This window comes from Rhincodon typus, chromosome 8 (genome assembly GCF_021869965.1).
Source record: "Rhincodon typus isolate 14 chromosome 8, sRhiTyp1.1, whole genome shotgun sequence".
Lineage (NCBI taxonomy): Eukaryota > Metazoa > Chordata > Chondrichthyes > Orectolobiformes > Rhincodontidae > Rhincodon > Rhincodon typus.
This window is the reverse complement of record NC_063339.1, coordinates 89,285,428-89,303,040: the sequence shown is the minus strand read 5'-3', so window position 1 is coordinate 89,303,040 and position 17,613 is coordinate 89,285,428.

The window sequence follows — 17,613 nt, the reverse complement described above, 5'->3', positions numbered from 1 at the left end:
CTCTGTGGAGCTGCTGATCCTTGTTAGTGCTGTTGGTGATGCTCCCATTCATACTATGGGATAACACATTGAACAGGGCCAATTTATCATTAAAAGAGTAAACCCTCCACTGGGATAATTAGAAACCACGGAGACTAACATTAATCACAGTCACTGAACAAACAGGTTCAGTTAACCCCTTCCTTACATCACTTTTCATATTACAATAAAAGGAAACATTTATTCAGTCTGGATAGAATGTATCAGAGTTGCTGATGGAAAGACCATAAATCTTTCAATCTTTTTAATTTTTCTTCCTTGTATATAGGAGCAGTGTCACAACACTGAAGCGTTGTATATGTTGCACCTTGTTTACAAAAGGAGACAGGGATAAAATAACACACCAGCTGCATAAAATGACTAGTGGTAAAATTTCTAGACACCATAAACCAGGGTAACAATATTTATTGCCCATTGACTTTGTGTAATGCTGCTCCTGTATTTAATTTACCCTGTTATCAAATCCTTTCATAAATTTGATACATCATTCAGAGTGTTGAGACTGCTGCTCAGGAACAAGAGGAGGCGTTTCTGTCCCCATGTGCCTGGTCGACAGAGAAAAGAGGAGGTCATTCAATCCACATTCAATCTTGTCACCCCTTTTGGAGGTGGAAAGTTGAAATGATGGCACATTTTGCAAAGGAAATCATTCAAAACACATAGAACTGTAACTACAACAATGTGAGGTCTCACTGAGACGATACCTGGAGTACATTGTGATTTTTGTGTTTCCATAACTGAGAAGAGACAGATATCCATCACATACTGTTTAACGGCTGCACATAATCCATAGTCTGCTGCATCATTTAATGCTTCGAGTCTGTTACACATGGATGGGAAGAGTGTATGTGGTGCTCAGCCCATTATATAACATCAGCATGTTCACATATGGTAAAATTTTCACTCTGTCATGAACTCTGCTGAGATACCAAAGAGTTTGCATTGAGTGAACATCCAGCATCTGTCTGTATGGGCATGGAATCACTTGCATGAGTTGTTTCCCTTCACGCCAACTTGTTCACATTGATCAAAGACCTTTTCAATGTCCTGGCTGTGAGAAGGGTGTTAAAAACACGGTAATTCACAATGAGGAACAAGCTAATTTCTTGCTGTGTGCTGAGAAACCAGCGAGTTTACACAGTGGAGAGCCACTCAGTTGCTCTGTGTGTGAAAAGTGATTCCCTCAGACATCTCACCTGCTGATAGACGAATGAGTTCATAAGTGATGACGGGAATTGGATTCTGCTGTTGTTGCCTAAGTAATCACATTCAGGACTGAAACAAATTAATTCAGAGAGTTGGGTATTCTTCTTTCTGAGGTTAATGACACTGTGATGTGACTGGAAGTCATTATTTTAATACAACAAATAAATCAGCTTTGTTTCAAACACAGTATGTTGTGTCCTCGGTTTCTCAAAGATTTCAGGAGCATGTTCTCTGAAATCCACTCAGGAAATGCATTTAGCAGATATTCAACAATTGAGCACAGCACATCAAATAATTTTCAGAAATGTAGGAGAGAAGTATTTTACTCAGGCAGTTATTGTGATCTGTAATGCCCTGCTTGAAGAGGAGTGGAAGCAAATTCAACAATAACTTACAGCAGTGAATCAGATCTCTATTTTAAAGGAAGAGTCAGGGGACAGGTGAGGAGAGTGGGACTAACTGACAGCTCTTTCAAAGATGGTCATGTCGCTATCAGGCAGAAGAAGGGGTGATGCGCAACTCCTGAAGAATAACAAGGAATCGAGGAAGTTGTGATGAACCTATATCAAACACAGGTCACCCTCTAACGGAGCACTGTGTCCAATTTAGGAAGAAGGTGATCGCTTTGAAGGCGTTTCAAAAAAGAAAAATTGTCCAAAGCTATAGGGAAAAGCAGGGGGTAAGACGAACATTAACATGGACACATTGGGCTGAATGGCCTCTGTTGCAACGTAAACATTTCATTATTGTAATCAAGACTCTGGGAAAAGGACACGGCAGAGGACAGATTGTCAGCTTCTTCACGGATGGTCCTGAGCCACCGAAGCAGCTCTGTGTTAACTGGTCCAAAGTCCTGAAGAAGAATCATTCTGGACTCGAAATGTAAATTCCATTTCTCTCGCCACAAAGACTGCCTGACCTATTGAGTTTCTCCAACACTTACTGATTATACTTACGATCTCCAGCATCCACAGTGTTTTGCTTCTATGTTAACTATTTTCAAATGGGGAGGCAATGGCCTAATGTTATTATCGCTGGACTGTTAATCCAGAGAACAAGACAACATTCTGGGTTTGAATCCTGCCACAGCAGATCGTGGAATTTTAATTCAATAAAAAAAAAATCTAGAATTAAGAATCCAGTGATGACCATGAAACCGTTGCCAATTGTTGGGGAAAACCGATCTGGTTCACTCATGTCCTTTAGGGAAGCAAACCGCCATCCTCACCTGGCCTGGCCGACATGTGACTCCAGACCACAGCAATGTGGTTAACTCTCAACTGCCCTCTCGGCAACTAGGATGGGCAATAAATGCTGCCAAAAAGCTACACCCACATCCTGTGAATGAATAAAGGTAAAAAAGATATTGCCTACACTTTGAATTCTTTGTGAGTACCTTTCCAATATCCCGAGGACTTTCTGAATGTGTCAGAGGAACATTTGGAACAGAAGGAGGCCATTAAGTCCCTTAAGCCTCCTCAAACATTCAATTCAATCAGGAGTGACCCTTATTTCATACACCTTTACCTTTGTTAAGCTCTTAACAAAAATCTAACATTTCAATTTTAAAATGTTCAATTGGCCCTCAGCATCCAGAATGTGCTGTCGCCGGGGATTTTACATTTCTAATTCTCCATTTTGCACTCATACTGATATTTCCTTACTCGGCTCACTGCACTCTTCCAGTGATGCTAAATCTAAGCTTCAAGAAAGCACCTCATCTTTCAGTTCAGCAGTTTAAAGCTTTCTGAACTCAGCATTGAAACCAACATTTTCAGACTGTGAATTTTGCCCCCTATTTTGTTTTCATTTCTCTTGTTTCAGTTTTTTTTTGTGAGCTGCACACTTGCTCCAGGCACATCTTTTGTTACTTTGTTTCTTTTCCAGCCCCAGCTCCATTGTCTGTGGCCTCGAGGGAAGAACATTTCTGTCATTTAATATTTCCTGTCTTCTCCCTTGTCACGGAGCATCTTTTTGCAACATTCTAACCCAAACCCCTTACTTAAAATCTATTGCATTTCTTATGTTTCCCAGTCCTGACGAAAATTCACAGACCTGAAACATTAACTCTATTTCTTTCTGCACGTATATTGCCATAACTGAGATTTTTTCCAACATGTTCTGTTTTCATTCCCAATTTTTGCCATCCTTTGTATAAAGAATTGTTTGTATGAAGATTTCACGTCATCTCCAAATAATGTCCTTTTGTTCTCAAATCCCCGACTGGAGGAAATATTATCTATATCTATCCAATTAACACATCTGACAGATTTTGGTTAATTCCTTTTAATCTGGAGAAGTATCAATTTACATTTACATTCCAGGGCGAAGAAGTGTTGTTGGATTGGTTTATGACAAGGCTTTCATTTTTTCCGTCAGCAAGTTCTCTGGTTATAATTCAGTTTAACCAACTGGAATGTTTAATATGAGATTTGGATGAGTAATTGCCGCTGGATACTAGACATGGAAAGTCTCGTGAGGTTGCTGGGAGAACATAGAACACAGAACAGTACAGCTCAGTACAGGCCCTTCGGCCCAAGATGTTGTGCTGACTTATTATCCTACTAAAGTCAATCCACCCTCATACCCTACATTTTACTATCCTCCATGTGCCTATCCAAGAGTCATTTAAAAGTCTCTAAAGTATCTGAATCCATTACCACTGCCGGCAGCGCATTCTACACGCCCACCACTCTCTGTGAAGTACCTACCTCTGACATCTCCCCGACACCATCCTCCAATCACCTGAAAATTATGTCCCCTCGTAATAGTCATTTCCGCCCCGGGAAAAAAGGCTCTAACTATCCACTCTGTCTATGCCTCTCATCATCTTGTAAACCTCTGTTAAACACCCTTCATCTTTCTTTGTTCTAATGAAAAAAATCCCTAGCTCCCTCAACCTTTCCTCATAAGACCTGTACTCCAGTCCAGGCAACATCCTGGTAAATCTCCTGTTCACCCTGTCTAACGCTTCCACATCTTTCCTGTAATGAGGTGACCAGAACTGAACACAATATTCCAAGTGTGGTCTAACCAGAGTTTTATAGAGCTGCAGCATAACCTCACGGTTATTAAACTCAATTCCCCTGACAATGAAAGCCAACACACCATACGCCTTCTTTACAACCCTATCAACTTGGGTCGCAACTTTGAGGGATCTGTGGACGTGGACTCCAAGATCCCTTTGTTCCTCCACACTGCCAAGAATCCTGCCACTAACTCTGTATTCTGCACGCAAATTCAACCTTCCAAAATTAACCACTTGACACTTTTCTGGGTTGAATTCCATCCGCCACTCCTTTGCTATGCTCGGCATTGTCAATGTCCCGTTGCAACCTACAACAGTCCTCCATGCTGTCCACAACTCCACCAACCTTCGTGTCATTGACAAACGTACTAACCTACCCTTCCACTTCCTCATCCAAGTCATTTATAAAGACCACAAAGAGCAGAGGCCCCAGAACAGACCCCTGCGGCACACCACTGTTCACCGAGCTCCAGGTTGAAGACTTTCCATCTGCTACCACCCTCTCTCTTCTGTTGGACAGCCAGTTTTGTATCCAATGTATAACAAAACTATACATGGCTTGGCAGGTTAGGTGCAGGAATCATTATTCCCCACAGATCACCAGTTTCATTCAGCTCGATTTCGCATACCACCTTTATGTTTTTGTGGGTTCTCACACACTCATTTTGTTTTGTTTAAATCAATTTCACAGTGTCTTCAAGGGTGAGGATTCACAGTCAGGAAAATCGAATCAAACATCTCATCAAGATTTGGCAAATTACTCAATTCATTGTAGCTAGAATATCATTGGATTTTAACCATGGAAAAAGAAAACACCTCTGAGTGGGGACAAACTGTACACCTGTTCTGTGTGTTTGGTTGAGGCTTCAGCTAATCATCTGGCCTGTCTAAACACAAGCGCAGTCATGTTAGGGAGAAGCTGTGTAAATGTGGGGACTGTGGAAATACATTTGGTTTCCCCTGTGAGCTGGAAATTCATCAGCACCGTCACACTAGTGAGAGGCTGTTCCTGTGCTCCGTGTGTGAGAAGGGCCTCCCATTGTCAGCATACTTGCTGCAACACCAGCGAATTCACACGAGGGAAAGGCCGTTCACTTGCTCTGTTTGTGAGAAGGGATTTACTCATGCGTCCAACCTGTTGAGACACAAGCAGGTTCATAGTGTTGAGAGACCTTTTAAATGTGCAGACTGTGGGAAGTGCTCTCAAAGTTCCAGCGAACTGAAACGCCAGTGACGTGCACACACAGATGAGAGACCATTCAAGTGTTCTCACTATGAGACTGTATTCAAGCATTTAGCTGAACTTACTCGACATCAACGCACTCACACTGGACAGAAGCCATTCATCTGCTTCATGTGTCAGAAGAAGTTCACTCAATCATCTCGTCTTCAGTCACACCAGCAAGTACACAGTGGGGAGAGACCATATGCCTGCTCCAAGCGTGAGAAGAAATTTGCTCATTCATCCCATCTGGTGAGATACCAGCGATGTCACGAGTAGTGCTGGTGTTGGGATTTTGCTGTTAATTGCATCCAGAACTAATCCATGTATATCAGGCTCTGTTTCCGTTGATGTTAATAAAATCCAAACAAGTTAAAGGTGCAAGTGCTCTGGGTGTCAAATAAATCAGATATGTATCAATTACACAGTGTGGTGAGTCTTTTTCGTATCAAACACAACATTGTTATTTTTGAAGGTCTGTCCCTCTCTCCTGCTTCCTCCAATCTCACTTCCAATAATACGTACAAGGAGTACATGGAGCTTCTTTGTCACTAAGATTGAGACAATGTGATCAGCTCCCTGTCCTGTTTCCTGCTCTCCCATTTGCTCACTGGGACAAACTGCCACAAAAGTTTTTCTATGTCTGAACCCTGGACATGTACTCGTTTTCACTCTCCCGCCATTTCCTATCAAGCCATGTTGGAGCTCACCTTGTCCAAGACTGTCACTTCCTGCTCCAATGGCGCTATTCCCATGAAACGTCTGACCACTAAATATCTCTATTTGCTGCATTTGTTAATGGTTCTCCTGCAGGTGCTGTCCCTTTTCCTTTAAACGTGCCATATTCATGTTGCAACCCTACCATCCCCGCAAGTTATTGTATCCTTTTGAACTTTCCTTTCCCCGTCCAAAGTCCTGGAATGAATTGTTTCTACGCCATCTCTCCCAGAAGGCAATGTTTTAATCCCCCAGACATATTTCTGTCCGTGCCAAACTTAGGAAAAGCCGCGCTTTGGGTCACATTCACTGTTTGATGGATCAACACACACTTGTATGGAAAATTGTCACGTTGCTTCGAGTTTGATATGCAAATGACACAAAACATTTTACAATAAAGGGAATTGAGTGAGTTCAAATGATTTCTCATGCCTGATAATATCTATTAGGAGAACATCTATTCTGTATTAGATGAAGCAGATTTCTTCCAATTGTAGGGGCTTCCACCATGCATTAAAAACACTGCCATCCACAAGGTGTTGGAGCAGGAGAAGGCCATTTGGCCCATTTAATATGCTCCATCAGTTAATGAGATCATGGCAGAATGATCACCCTCAACTCCACTGTGCTGCCATTTCGTACAACACTTAATTTCTCGACTGATTGAAAAGAAAAGGCTGTTTGTCTAAATCTAGTGAGCACAGGCCCTTGAGAGAATGAATTGGGAAAATAATAATCAGGAACCTGGAAATGGCAGCAGAGTTGAATAAATACTTTACACCAGTCTTTACCGTAGAAGTCACTCATCGCATTTCAAAATTGTTTCATAGCCAAAAGGCAAAGAAAACAAGGAAAGGAAATAAGTGCAATAATTACCATTGGAGATGAAGTGTTGGGAAAACTGATGGAGCGAAAGAACAATTAAGCCCCTAGATCTGTTAGGCTGCATCCGAGGACATGAAAGGAACTAGCTGCAGAAATCATGGATACACTGGTAGTCATCTTACAATAATCTTTAGAGTTTGGACGAGTCTCAGAGGATTAGAAAACTGTCAGTTTAGTACCTTCAAGTGGGAAAAAAAATTAACTGTAGACCAGTTAGCTTAACATCTGTTATTGGATAAATCTTAGAGTCCATGAGATAAAAGATGTATGAGCAGAGCCAAGGATAGATCCTTGAGGGACAACCGAGTTCAGGGAATTTTGAGAGGAACATAAGAAATAGGAGCAAGAGTAGGCCATCTGGTCCGTCAAGCCTGCGCTGCCATTCAATAAGATCATGGTTTATCTTTTCATGGATTCAGCTCCACTTAACTAGCCACTCACCACAACCTTCATTTCCTTTACTGTTCAAAAATCTTTGCCTTAAAATCTTTCAATGAGGTAGCCTCAAATGCTTCACTGGGCAGGAAATTCCACAGATTCACAATCCTATCGGAGAAGAAGTTCCTTCTCAACTCAGTCCTAAATCTGCTCCCGTTTATTTGAGGAAATGGCCCACAGTTCTAGTTCCACCCACCCAATATGCCTGTTTCTATCTTACCTGTTCCCTTCATAATTTTATAAGCTCCCCTGTCATTTTTCTAAATTTCAATGAGTATAAGTCTCAGTCTACTCAATCTGTCCTCATCAGCCATCTCAATTCTGGAATCAAACTAGTGAACCTCCTCTGTACGCCCGCTCGTGCCAGTATATCCTTTCTCAAGTCAGAAAACCAAAACTGTACACAGTACTCTCGGTGTGGCCTCAACAGTACCGTATACAGTTGCAGCATAACCTCCCTATTATTAAACTCCATTCTTTAACCAATGAAGGTCAGTATTCCATTTGCCTTCTTAATTACCTGCTGCATCTGCAAACCAAATCTTTTTTGGTTCGTGCATGAGGACATCCAGGTCCCTCTGCGCAGCAACAATGTTTCATAATTTAAATTATAGTCCATTTTGCTGTTATTCCTCCCAAAATGGATAACCTCAACATTGTACTCCATCTGCCAGACCCTTATCCACTCTCTTAATCTGTGTATATCGCTCTGCAGACATTCAGGGTCCTCTGCACAGTTTGCTCTACCACTCATCTTGGTGTCATCTGCGAACTTTGACACATTACACTTGGTTCCCAAATCTTAATCTTCTCTGAAAGGGAGGTTGGAGTTTGCAAAGATGGGAGGATGAACAGTCAATCTTTCTCAAGAAGGTTGATGATGGTGTAATTATCAGTGAGAGGGACAGAACCAGAAGAGAGAGGCAGAGAATTGTGAACAATATCCATCACACGGGGAGAGGTGGATGGTCAGCACTTTAGTAGGAACATGGTAGAGTGACTAGGAATTGCGTCTCATGAACAGGAGCTCTCTCAAGTTAAATTCATCACCAGTCATCTCTCTTTCTCTCTCTCCTGTGAGAGCACAGCCCTTTGGTTCTCTGGGACTACGGCAAGTACTACAGCAGGGGAGATGCAACGCACTGCAAACGGGGCCAATTTTGATTTGAACTATGACCAAAAGACCATAAGATATAGGAACAGAATTAGACCATTCAGTCCATTCTGCCATTCAATCATGGCTGATATGTTACTTAAAACCATTCTCCTGCCTTCTCCCCATAACCCTTCACCCCTCACTAATCAAGAAAACATCCATTGCTGTCTGAAATACGCTTAATGACTCGGCCTGCACAGCTCTCTGTGTCAATTAACTCTGCAGATTCACCACCCTCTGTCTGAAGAAATTCCTCATTCTGTCAGTTCTAAAGTGTCATCCCTTCACTCTGAGGCGGCGCCCCTGCGTTCTGGTCTCTCCTGTAGTGTAAACATCTTCTCCATGTCTACTCGATCCATGTCCCTCAGTATTCTGTAAGTTTCAATCAGATTCCCATCCCCCACCCTATCCTTCTAAACTCTATCAAGGACAGAGAGTCCTCAACCATTCCTCTTATGACAAGTACTTCATCCATGTGATTATTCTTCTAGACCACCTGTGGACACCCTCCAACACCAACAAATCTTTTCTTAGATACTGGGCCTAAAACTGCTCAAAAATTCCAAATGCAGTATGACCACAGCCTTGTTTAGACTCAACAGTACATCTCTGCTCCTGTTTTCCAGCTCTCTTGAAATGAATGCCTACATTGCATTTGCCTTCCTAACCACCAACTGAACCTACACTTTAACCCGAACAGAATCCTGAACGAGAACTCTCAAGTCCCTTTGTGATTCAGATTTCTGAAGCCTTTCCCCATTTCAAATATAGTCTATGCCTCTAGCTTTTTGACCAAAATGTATAACCTCACATTTTCCCTCATTGTATTCCACCTGCCACTTCTTTGTCCACTCTCCTAGCCTGTCCAAGTCATTCAGTAATCATCCTGCTTCCTGAATATGACCCGTCTCTCCACCTATCATTGTGTCCTCTGCATACCTAGCAACAATGTCCTCAATTCCTTTGTCCAGCTTGTCAATGAGTAATGTGAATAATTGTGGTCCCAACACTGACTCTTGTTGATTGCCACTAGTCACTGGCTGCCATCTGAAAAAGAGCTCTGCCAGTCACTCAATCCTCAAGCTTTGTCAGTACCTTGGTCCCGAAATCATGCGGTCTTATATTCTTTAGCAGCTTTTCATGTGGCACGTTGTCAAATGTCATGTGGAAGTCCAAACAGATCGCTTCCACGAGCTCTCCTTTACCTAACTTGCTCAGTACCTCCTCAAAGAATTCTAAGATTTATCAGGTATGACTTCCCCTTGAAAAAGCCGTGCCGACTCTACCAAGTACTACGTGATCACATCCTTACAATGTCCTGCCACACTGCTTTTGACATAAAGCAGACTGATATGAGGTCAATCCAAATTAGTAAAACTTTACCTTCAGTCCTGAATGTGACGAACTGCAAATTCCAATCGTTGTTGAGACGTGTGAACTCTGAGTTTTTTTTCACAGTATTTTTAACAGCTGGGAATTTAAAATGTCTCTCATTAATGTGAGGTAATTCATGGAACAACAAGCCCCTGGAAGTTTTAAAGCATTTTCCATGGTCTGGGCATTTAAAAGGTCTCAAAGAACACATTGATGGCATAGCAGTCCCGGAACTTTTACAGCACTTTCCGCAGTCCAGGCACTGAAAAGATCTCTCCTCAGTGTGAATGAGCTGGTGTTGCAGCAGGTTAAATGACAGAATGAATCCCTTCCCACACACTGAGCAGGTGAATGGCCTGTTACTGATGTCACTGCGTCGATGAGTTTCCAGCTCTGGTGTGGAAATGAATTCCTCCTCACAATCGCCACATTTTCACTGTTTCTCCCCAGTGTAACTGCATTTGTGGTTTGTGAAGCCTGATGATTGGCTGAAGCCTTGTCCACACACATAACACGTGTCCGGTTTCTATCCAGGGCTGTTTCCTTTCATGTTCAAAATCGGATCACGTTCCATTTGTGATAATACAGGCAACTCCATCAGATCATGTTATAGTTGTTGGTTTGTGAATCTTCCCCTTCTAATAACCTGTGAAATTGATGTTAAACAAACAACAATAGAGTGAGAGAGAATCTCTCACAAGACTCTGGCTTCTATGTGAAGGAAGGGACTGAAGGAGGAGGATATTCAACACAAACAACTTGACCATAACTTTATCAGAATCCTCCAAACACTCAGCCTCTAACACCGAAAAGCAGCAGGGAAGCAGGGAATGTGAACACCATCACCTCCAAGTTCCGTCTGGGTCACACACCATCCTGACTTGTCTGACATCCGGCCCTGGTGGAACAGAAATTTCCTCCAATTAAATAATGGCAAAACTGAAGTATTTGTCTTCAGTCCCCAACACAAACTCCACTGGCTCAAGACTGACTCCAACCCTCTCCCTGGCAGCTGTCTGAGTCTGAACCAAACACGTCACAACCATGGTGAAATACTTCACACACCAAGATGATTTTTTAACTACATACACCAACTGTCACAAAGACTGGCTACTTCCACCCCAGCAACATCACCCGGCTCCTCTCAGTCTCTGCTCATCTGCTGCTGAATGTCTCATGCATTCCTTTGTTCCCTCTGGACTGAACTATCCTATCACATTCCCCACCGTCCTCTCACATTCCCCTCCCTGCACTTGTCTAACTTCCTCTGCTTCTATTAATGGATATACTTGAGCTCTATTCGGTGTTTTATTCTTCGTTCCATTCACCAGACCCGAATGAAAGTTTTACCACTGCCCATTCTCCCAAGCATGTGCTGCTGCCTTAGCAGCTTTATCTTCCCACACAAGCTCCCACAATGCTGTCAGGGAAAGAGTTACAGGTTATTCACCCAGTGATGTAATCCTGAGGTCATGCAAAACTCTGCTGCCTGTGTGAATATTTGCATCAAGTCTGCTTCACCCACCACCTTGTGCTCTCGTTGCTAAACTTTAAGCTTTTCATTCTTCCATTCTTGATAGTGTCCTTATTTCTCTTTCTCTGCAATGTCCTCCAACCCTCTCAAGGGAAATTACAGATGACCAATAAATGCTAACCAAGGCAGCGAAGCTCGTATCCCAAGAATGAATTTTAACAAATGCCCTCCAAGATATCTGCACTACCTCTAATTCCAAACTCCTGAGCATTCTCAATTTTAACTTCCACATTTGGGGCCATAAAGTGTGACATTTCCTCACTACTCACTCCCTCAACCTCACTTTTCCACTTTAAAGTACTCCTTGAAAACATATTTGACCATAAAACATTTTGTCAACTCTGAGATAACAAGGTGTAGAGCTGGATGAACACAGCAGGCCAAGCAGCATCAGAGGAGCAGGAAGACTTACGTTTCGGGCATGCTGTAAAATAAGTTTACAAAAGCCATCTCAGTCAGTCCGGGACAGAAATTCAATTGAAACAAACATTTCTGTGATTTTGAGTTTGCTGTGTGTAAATACTCCCCTCCTCACTCCCTGTAAAAGTAGTCTATAAACTCCATCCCTATTAGTCCAGGAGACACACAATATTCTGTCAGAGATAATAAGAACTGCCGATGCTGGAGTCAGAGATAACACAGTGTGGAGCTGGAGGAACACAGCAGGCCAGGTAGCATCAGGGGAGCAGGAAAGTTGACATGTCGGAACCTGACCCGAGCCATAATATTCTTTCCCCAGGCCCTGAGTGATTGCACACGCGCCCAGCTGCCCTTTGCCCCATATACAAAGATGGCGGACAATAACGGGGGCCTGTCCGTAAGAGGGTGCAGCGATTTGTCCAGTTTCATGAAACGTGGATAATATTATCTTTATACGAACTCGAGCGCATCCACAAAGTGGTTAGGAAACCCTGCCCGTCGACCGGCCGGCCTATCGCCTGCTCCACTCCGCCTCATTGTGACCTTTTGTGGAGCCGAGGAAAAGTACAACAGCTCCTCAGGATCGTTCCGACCGCACATGCGCTATGCCTTGGTTGAGCCGCGGTGTGCCTGTGCATGCGCAGCGATAAGGATCCCGTTCATAGGGGATGTTAACCAGCGCTCGGAATTCTGGGTTAACACAGCCGCCATTGCAGATTTTTTTTTTAATTTTGTAAGTTACGACGTGTACAAGCAATCTTTCTATTTATCTCTTACAATCACAACTGACCTATGTAATGCATACAATAAAGAATCTAATATCCCCGTGAGTCCCATGTTTACAATATCACAAAATCTGACACTGACCCACGCATTCAAAGCTAAAGTTGCCATACTTGTTTTGGGCCACTTTTAGAGAGAGAAAAGTGACGGTAGTTTAACCTGAGAGACAACACTCCTCGGGTGAGAAGAGAGTTTGAAAACGAAAGTCATTAAAGGTAACCAGACGGATGTAATCTCAAACTGACGGCCTCATGAGGAAAACTGGCAAATGGCTCTGAGGAAGAGTTTGGTTTTTGGAACTGTCTTCAAGGAGGAAATTGTAGATTTCGTGTTCCAGCAAACAGTAATGTTTCCTGTCATTGGTAGAAGGGCTGTTTTTGTTCCATTGAAGCCCTCGAGACATTGAATACCTATTCAGATGAGCACATAAAACGTCAGAACACACAAAAACAAGTGCCAGAAACTGGATTTACACGTGCGACTGTCTTAATGACTGGCATTGATATAATATCATAAAATAATCTCTGTCATTTTGCAAATGGTAAAATTCAAAAGCATTGCCAGCAAGAGAAGTTGCAAGCATTGCATGTACCTTCGTTTGTGCTCTTGTAGTTGTGATTCAGCACTCTGACTGCTGTTTCCTGGATTGATTTCCAGTCAGGGAGTGAGGATTTATTGTTCCTGTACAAACTCTTAACATGACCATGAATTTCTGGTATTAAAACCAGCAAAGAGAACATTTCTATCAGAATCAATGAGAGTTTCACATCAGAGATGAATTAAATGGGAAGAAGCACTGAAATCCATTGCTTTCCTCTGCTCAGAAACAGTCCTACAAAAATGCTCCTTGTTGAAACATACAGGTGGTTTTGGTGATGTAACGGATTGGATGCAGAAAGGTTGGTTCCCTTCTGGGGCCGTCAAGGAATGGAGTGTCTAATATCAGAATAGAGGTCGCACATTTAAGGCAGAAACGAGGTAAAATTTACTCTCTCAGAAGGTTGCGAATCGGTGGATTCCTTCACAGCAGAGGGTTGTCGAGCCTGGGCCATTAAGCATATTTAAGGCTGAGATCGAAAGATTTTTAGCAGTAAGGGTATCAAAGGTTATGGAGAAATCCAAGAAAGTGCAGTTCAGGATTATCAGATCAGGATTATCCGCTCATTTAATAGCGGAGCAGACTTGATGGGCTGAGTTGTCTCTTTCTACTCCTAAAATGCATGATGTTAAGAGAAGGCTGCAAAACTGGCCAGAGTAAAATTTGCCAACTTAAAAATGTGTGGATCCCATCGGGGCACTGAACCGAGGTGAGATGTGCAAAGAGCAGCAAACAAAAGGGCAGTCATTGTGGTTGGTTGTTCCGGAGTGATCTGTGTACCAGGGTAAACAGGCAAAACCAGTATTCAGTGCCCACATTGAGCCTGGCTCCATTAGGCCTACAGTCAACTCTCACAAACCACCATTGCCCTTCACGTTTCCTGACCTCCCCTGTTCTTGTCTTAAACAAGTTGCACGTCAGGCAATTGCAGCTGACATTGCTGATGTAGAACTGTAATATGGACTGAAGCGATACTGACTGGTCCACGACATAATTCTGCTTCTAAAGATCAGTTAATATTTCATATTTATTGTTGTAAATTTTAACCATGAACACGCCATGGCGGTGAATGCACTGAATCCTAATCAGTCGACTACTGGAGAAGGCTTCCATCTGTATCACCCTGGTGACTGTCTGATTCAGCATTGCATCTCTCATCCTTCTGCACATGATCACCTCGGCTCTGTCTCGGTTTTGTCACATTGTCTTGGTTTATAATGCACAGCCTATTCTGCCATCTATTACATTGTTGTTTCTAATGCATGAAACCCTACCTTACAGGGCACATTCTTCGCTCTGTAGCGCAGTATTGAAAGCAATGGTCTTGTCAAGCAGCGGTCATGAATTTACTTCTAACGAGAGCATATAAGAATGTTTGTACAGCTGCTGCATCGAACATCCAAAGGAGCACTTTCAATAACGTCTGAAATTATGACAAGGTCATATCCTCCACAGGCCAGCAGTTTGGTGAGGTGAGGTATTATAAACTGCAGGTTGACAAGGAAACAATGGGGGACCAATACGGAGAGGGGAGCGGCCGAATGTCTTTTTTTTTTCTTTGCTGTAATCAGATTCTGGTTTTGAAGCGTGAAATGGGACAATATAACCCAAATGGGTGAAATCCTACTTTCTGGGCGTTGGTCTCTGCTGAGGCCTCTGTCACCCTCTGAGAAACGTGTCTGTGTGTTCCCTTCTAAGGGTGAAAATGTGGTCCAGTTCCCCAAGGGAACGTGAACATCTCAAACGGCCGGTCCATCGCCTCGTAGCACACAAGGCTATGGGTAAAGCCTGGAAACTGGGACGTTGAGCCTCTTTCCGTGCTGTAAAAACACGATGATTCAATCATTTTGGAGGAGAAACACCTGTCGTAGAAAGAAAATGTCAGAAGCTGTGTCATGAAGAAACGATGCACATACATCTGCCACCATCCCTGGTCGTCTAGTGTATGGGTATCGATTCCTGGTCAGTGAATCGGGTTTTATTGTTCCTGATGGTGGCAACAGCAAAGGCAGTGCAGCTCTGTCCGCAATCCTTTCAATGTCAGTTAATGTCCCCGAGAACATCAGAGTCCATAATCCAGCCGCTTAAAGAGGGGTAAGGTGCCTTAGCCGTCACTGCTCAGTCAGGCTATTCACCTTTGTGCTGTATTGTTAGTAGGGAAGTAAGTGGTAACAGTAACATACACAAGATAAACAACCAGCAAAGATAATCACTGTCGCTACTTAAATTCAATTGTCTTCCCTTTGTGATGCGGTGAGTTTCACTGCCATTTGTCGTCAAGAATCTGCAATTCACCCTATCGAGTCTGCTCAGCCATTCAATGAGATCACTGCTGATCTGATAAATCTCAACTCCACTTTCCCGCTTTCCCTTCACAACGGGAGGTAAACTCGAGCCTAATCACAACATCGTATATTACCATTATTTTTCGGTAGTTTAGATTACTTCGATGACCTGTGCGTGTTTGCATGAAATTGAATAATGTGAAACAAGCTAAAAAAAAGCCCTTCCCGCAATTCAACCCAGTGCAGGGTCAGCCATATGACAACAGTAAGAAAGCGAAAACATTACCTCCATTTCTCCCAGCACAGATTTCTCTCTTGACGAGTTGAATATTTGCAGCATTTTTCTTTATAATTGTGACATTTTCACGGACAGATCCTCCCTCAATCCACAAATAACTATGCTGCCAAAAACCATTTTGCCTCAGATTAAAATTGCTGAGTATCTTTTCATACAGCTTGATGCCCCAATAATCCCTGCTCCATTCAGTAAAAGCTGCTCCGGATGAGGTTGGAGCTCCCAGCCTCGGCATTTCACATGCCTCGGTACTGTCATAGAAGGACCGCGCGCTCACCGATTGCGTCATTTCTATCTGTATCATCCTGGTCGCTGTCTGATTCAGCATTACATTCTCTCATTCTTCTGCACATGATCCCCGCGGCTCCAGCTCGGTTTTGTCGCATTGTCTTAGTTTACAATGCACAGGCTATCGGGTCATCTATTATCAGATGAGCTCCGCGCGCTCATTACCATCCCCATTTCCGGTTGTATCTTGGCGGCTGGGCCACTGAGTTTCTCTGGTTCCGGGCCTGGGAACTGGGATTATATGGTCGTATGCAGCAACGGTTACTTCCTTGTGTGAAGAAACTGGTGAAGTATCCGATGTTAAACGAGATTGCTATTGAAAGATACATTTCAATCAGAGCCTGCACTTTCCCGCGAGCCTTTGATGCTTTATAGAAATCTATCAATCTCAGCCTTCAACATACTCAGTGATGGAACCTCCAAACCCTCTGGGAACATCGAAGTTAAAGATTCCAGCCCACTGTGAATCTTCACATTACAGTGCACTGCTTGGAAAGTATTTCTATTGTGACTCTGGTGCTGTTCCTAACATATCCTCTGTCACTGTAGTTATTGCTGTTTATAAGCAGGCTGATTTATGTGGTGCCGTGATCGTATAGTGGTTAGTACTGTACGTTGTGGTGCAGCAACCTCGGTTCGAATCCAAACTGCGGCAGTGGGAATTTGCTGCATTTTTTTTTATTCCTTGTGACACGGGCTATCGAAATGCGGCAAGTATCAAACATTTTGACGTGAAAGTATTCTTTGAGGTGGTGACAATCATCTCTCAAACCCCGCTCTCTCACATATCTGCATTTGATGTATCAGAATTCAAACCCACCACTTGGAAATTTCTCTCCCACCCACAGTCACTAACTCTCCTTTACGTCCCTCCTTCCATTAAACTGAGGCGCTGCACAATCTAACATCCATTTTCACATTGACATCGTTCAAAATTTCTTGTTGCGGTCAGCGTTGCTGTGTGAACGTGACCTGTCTCAACACCGGGAACTTTAAACCAGACGAAATATTTAGATACTGCGACAGTGAGGTCAAGACTCAAGTAGCAGCTTTTACTGACATGGATCAAAGATTATTGGAGCATCAGACTTAGAAAAACGACACATGGCAATAATGAGCAAAATAGACTTCATCGGAAAAGACCAGTTTCTGTAGCTTTCTGCATCATTTATTGCATTTGTTCATTCGGCTATAGCTAGAGTATTGTGTACAATTCTATAATTCACGTTATTGTGGGATGTGATAGCACCAGGAACGGTGCAGAAGAGATTTACCAGGATATTGTCTCGGCTGAAGAGTTTCCGTTATGAAGAGAGATCGAATAAACTGTGATCATTTTCCTCAG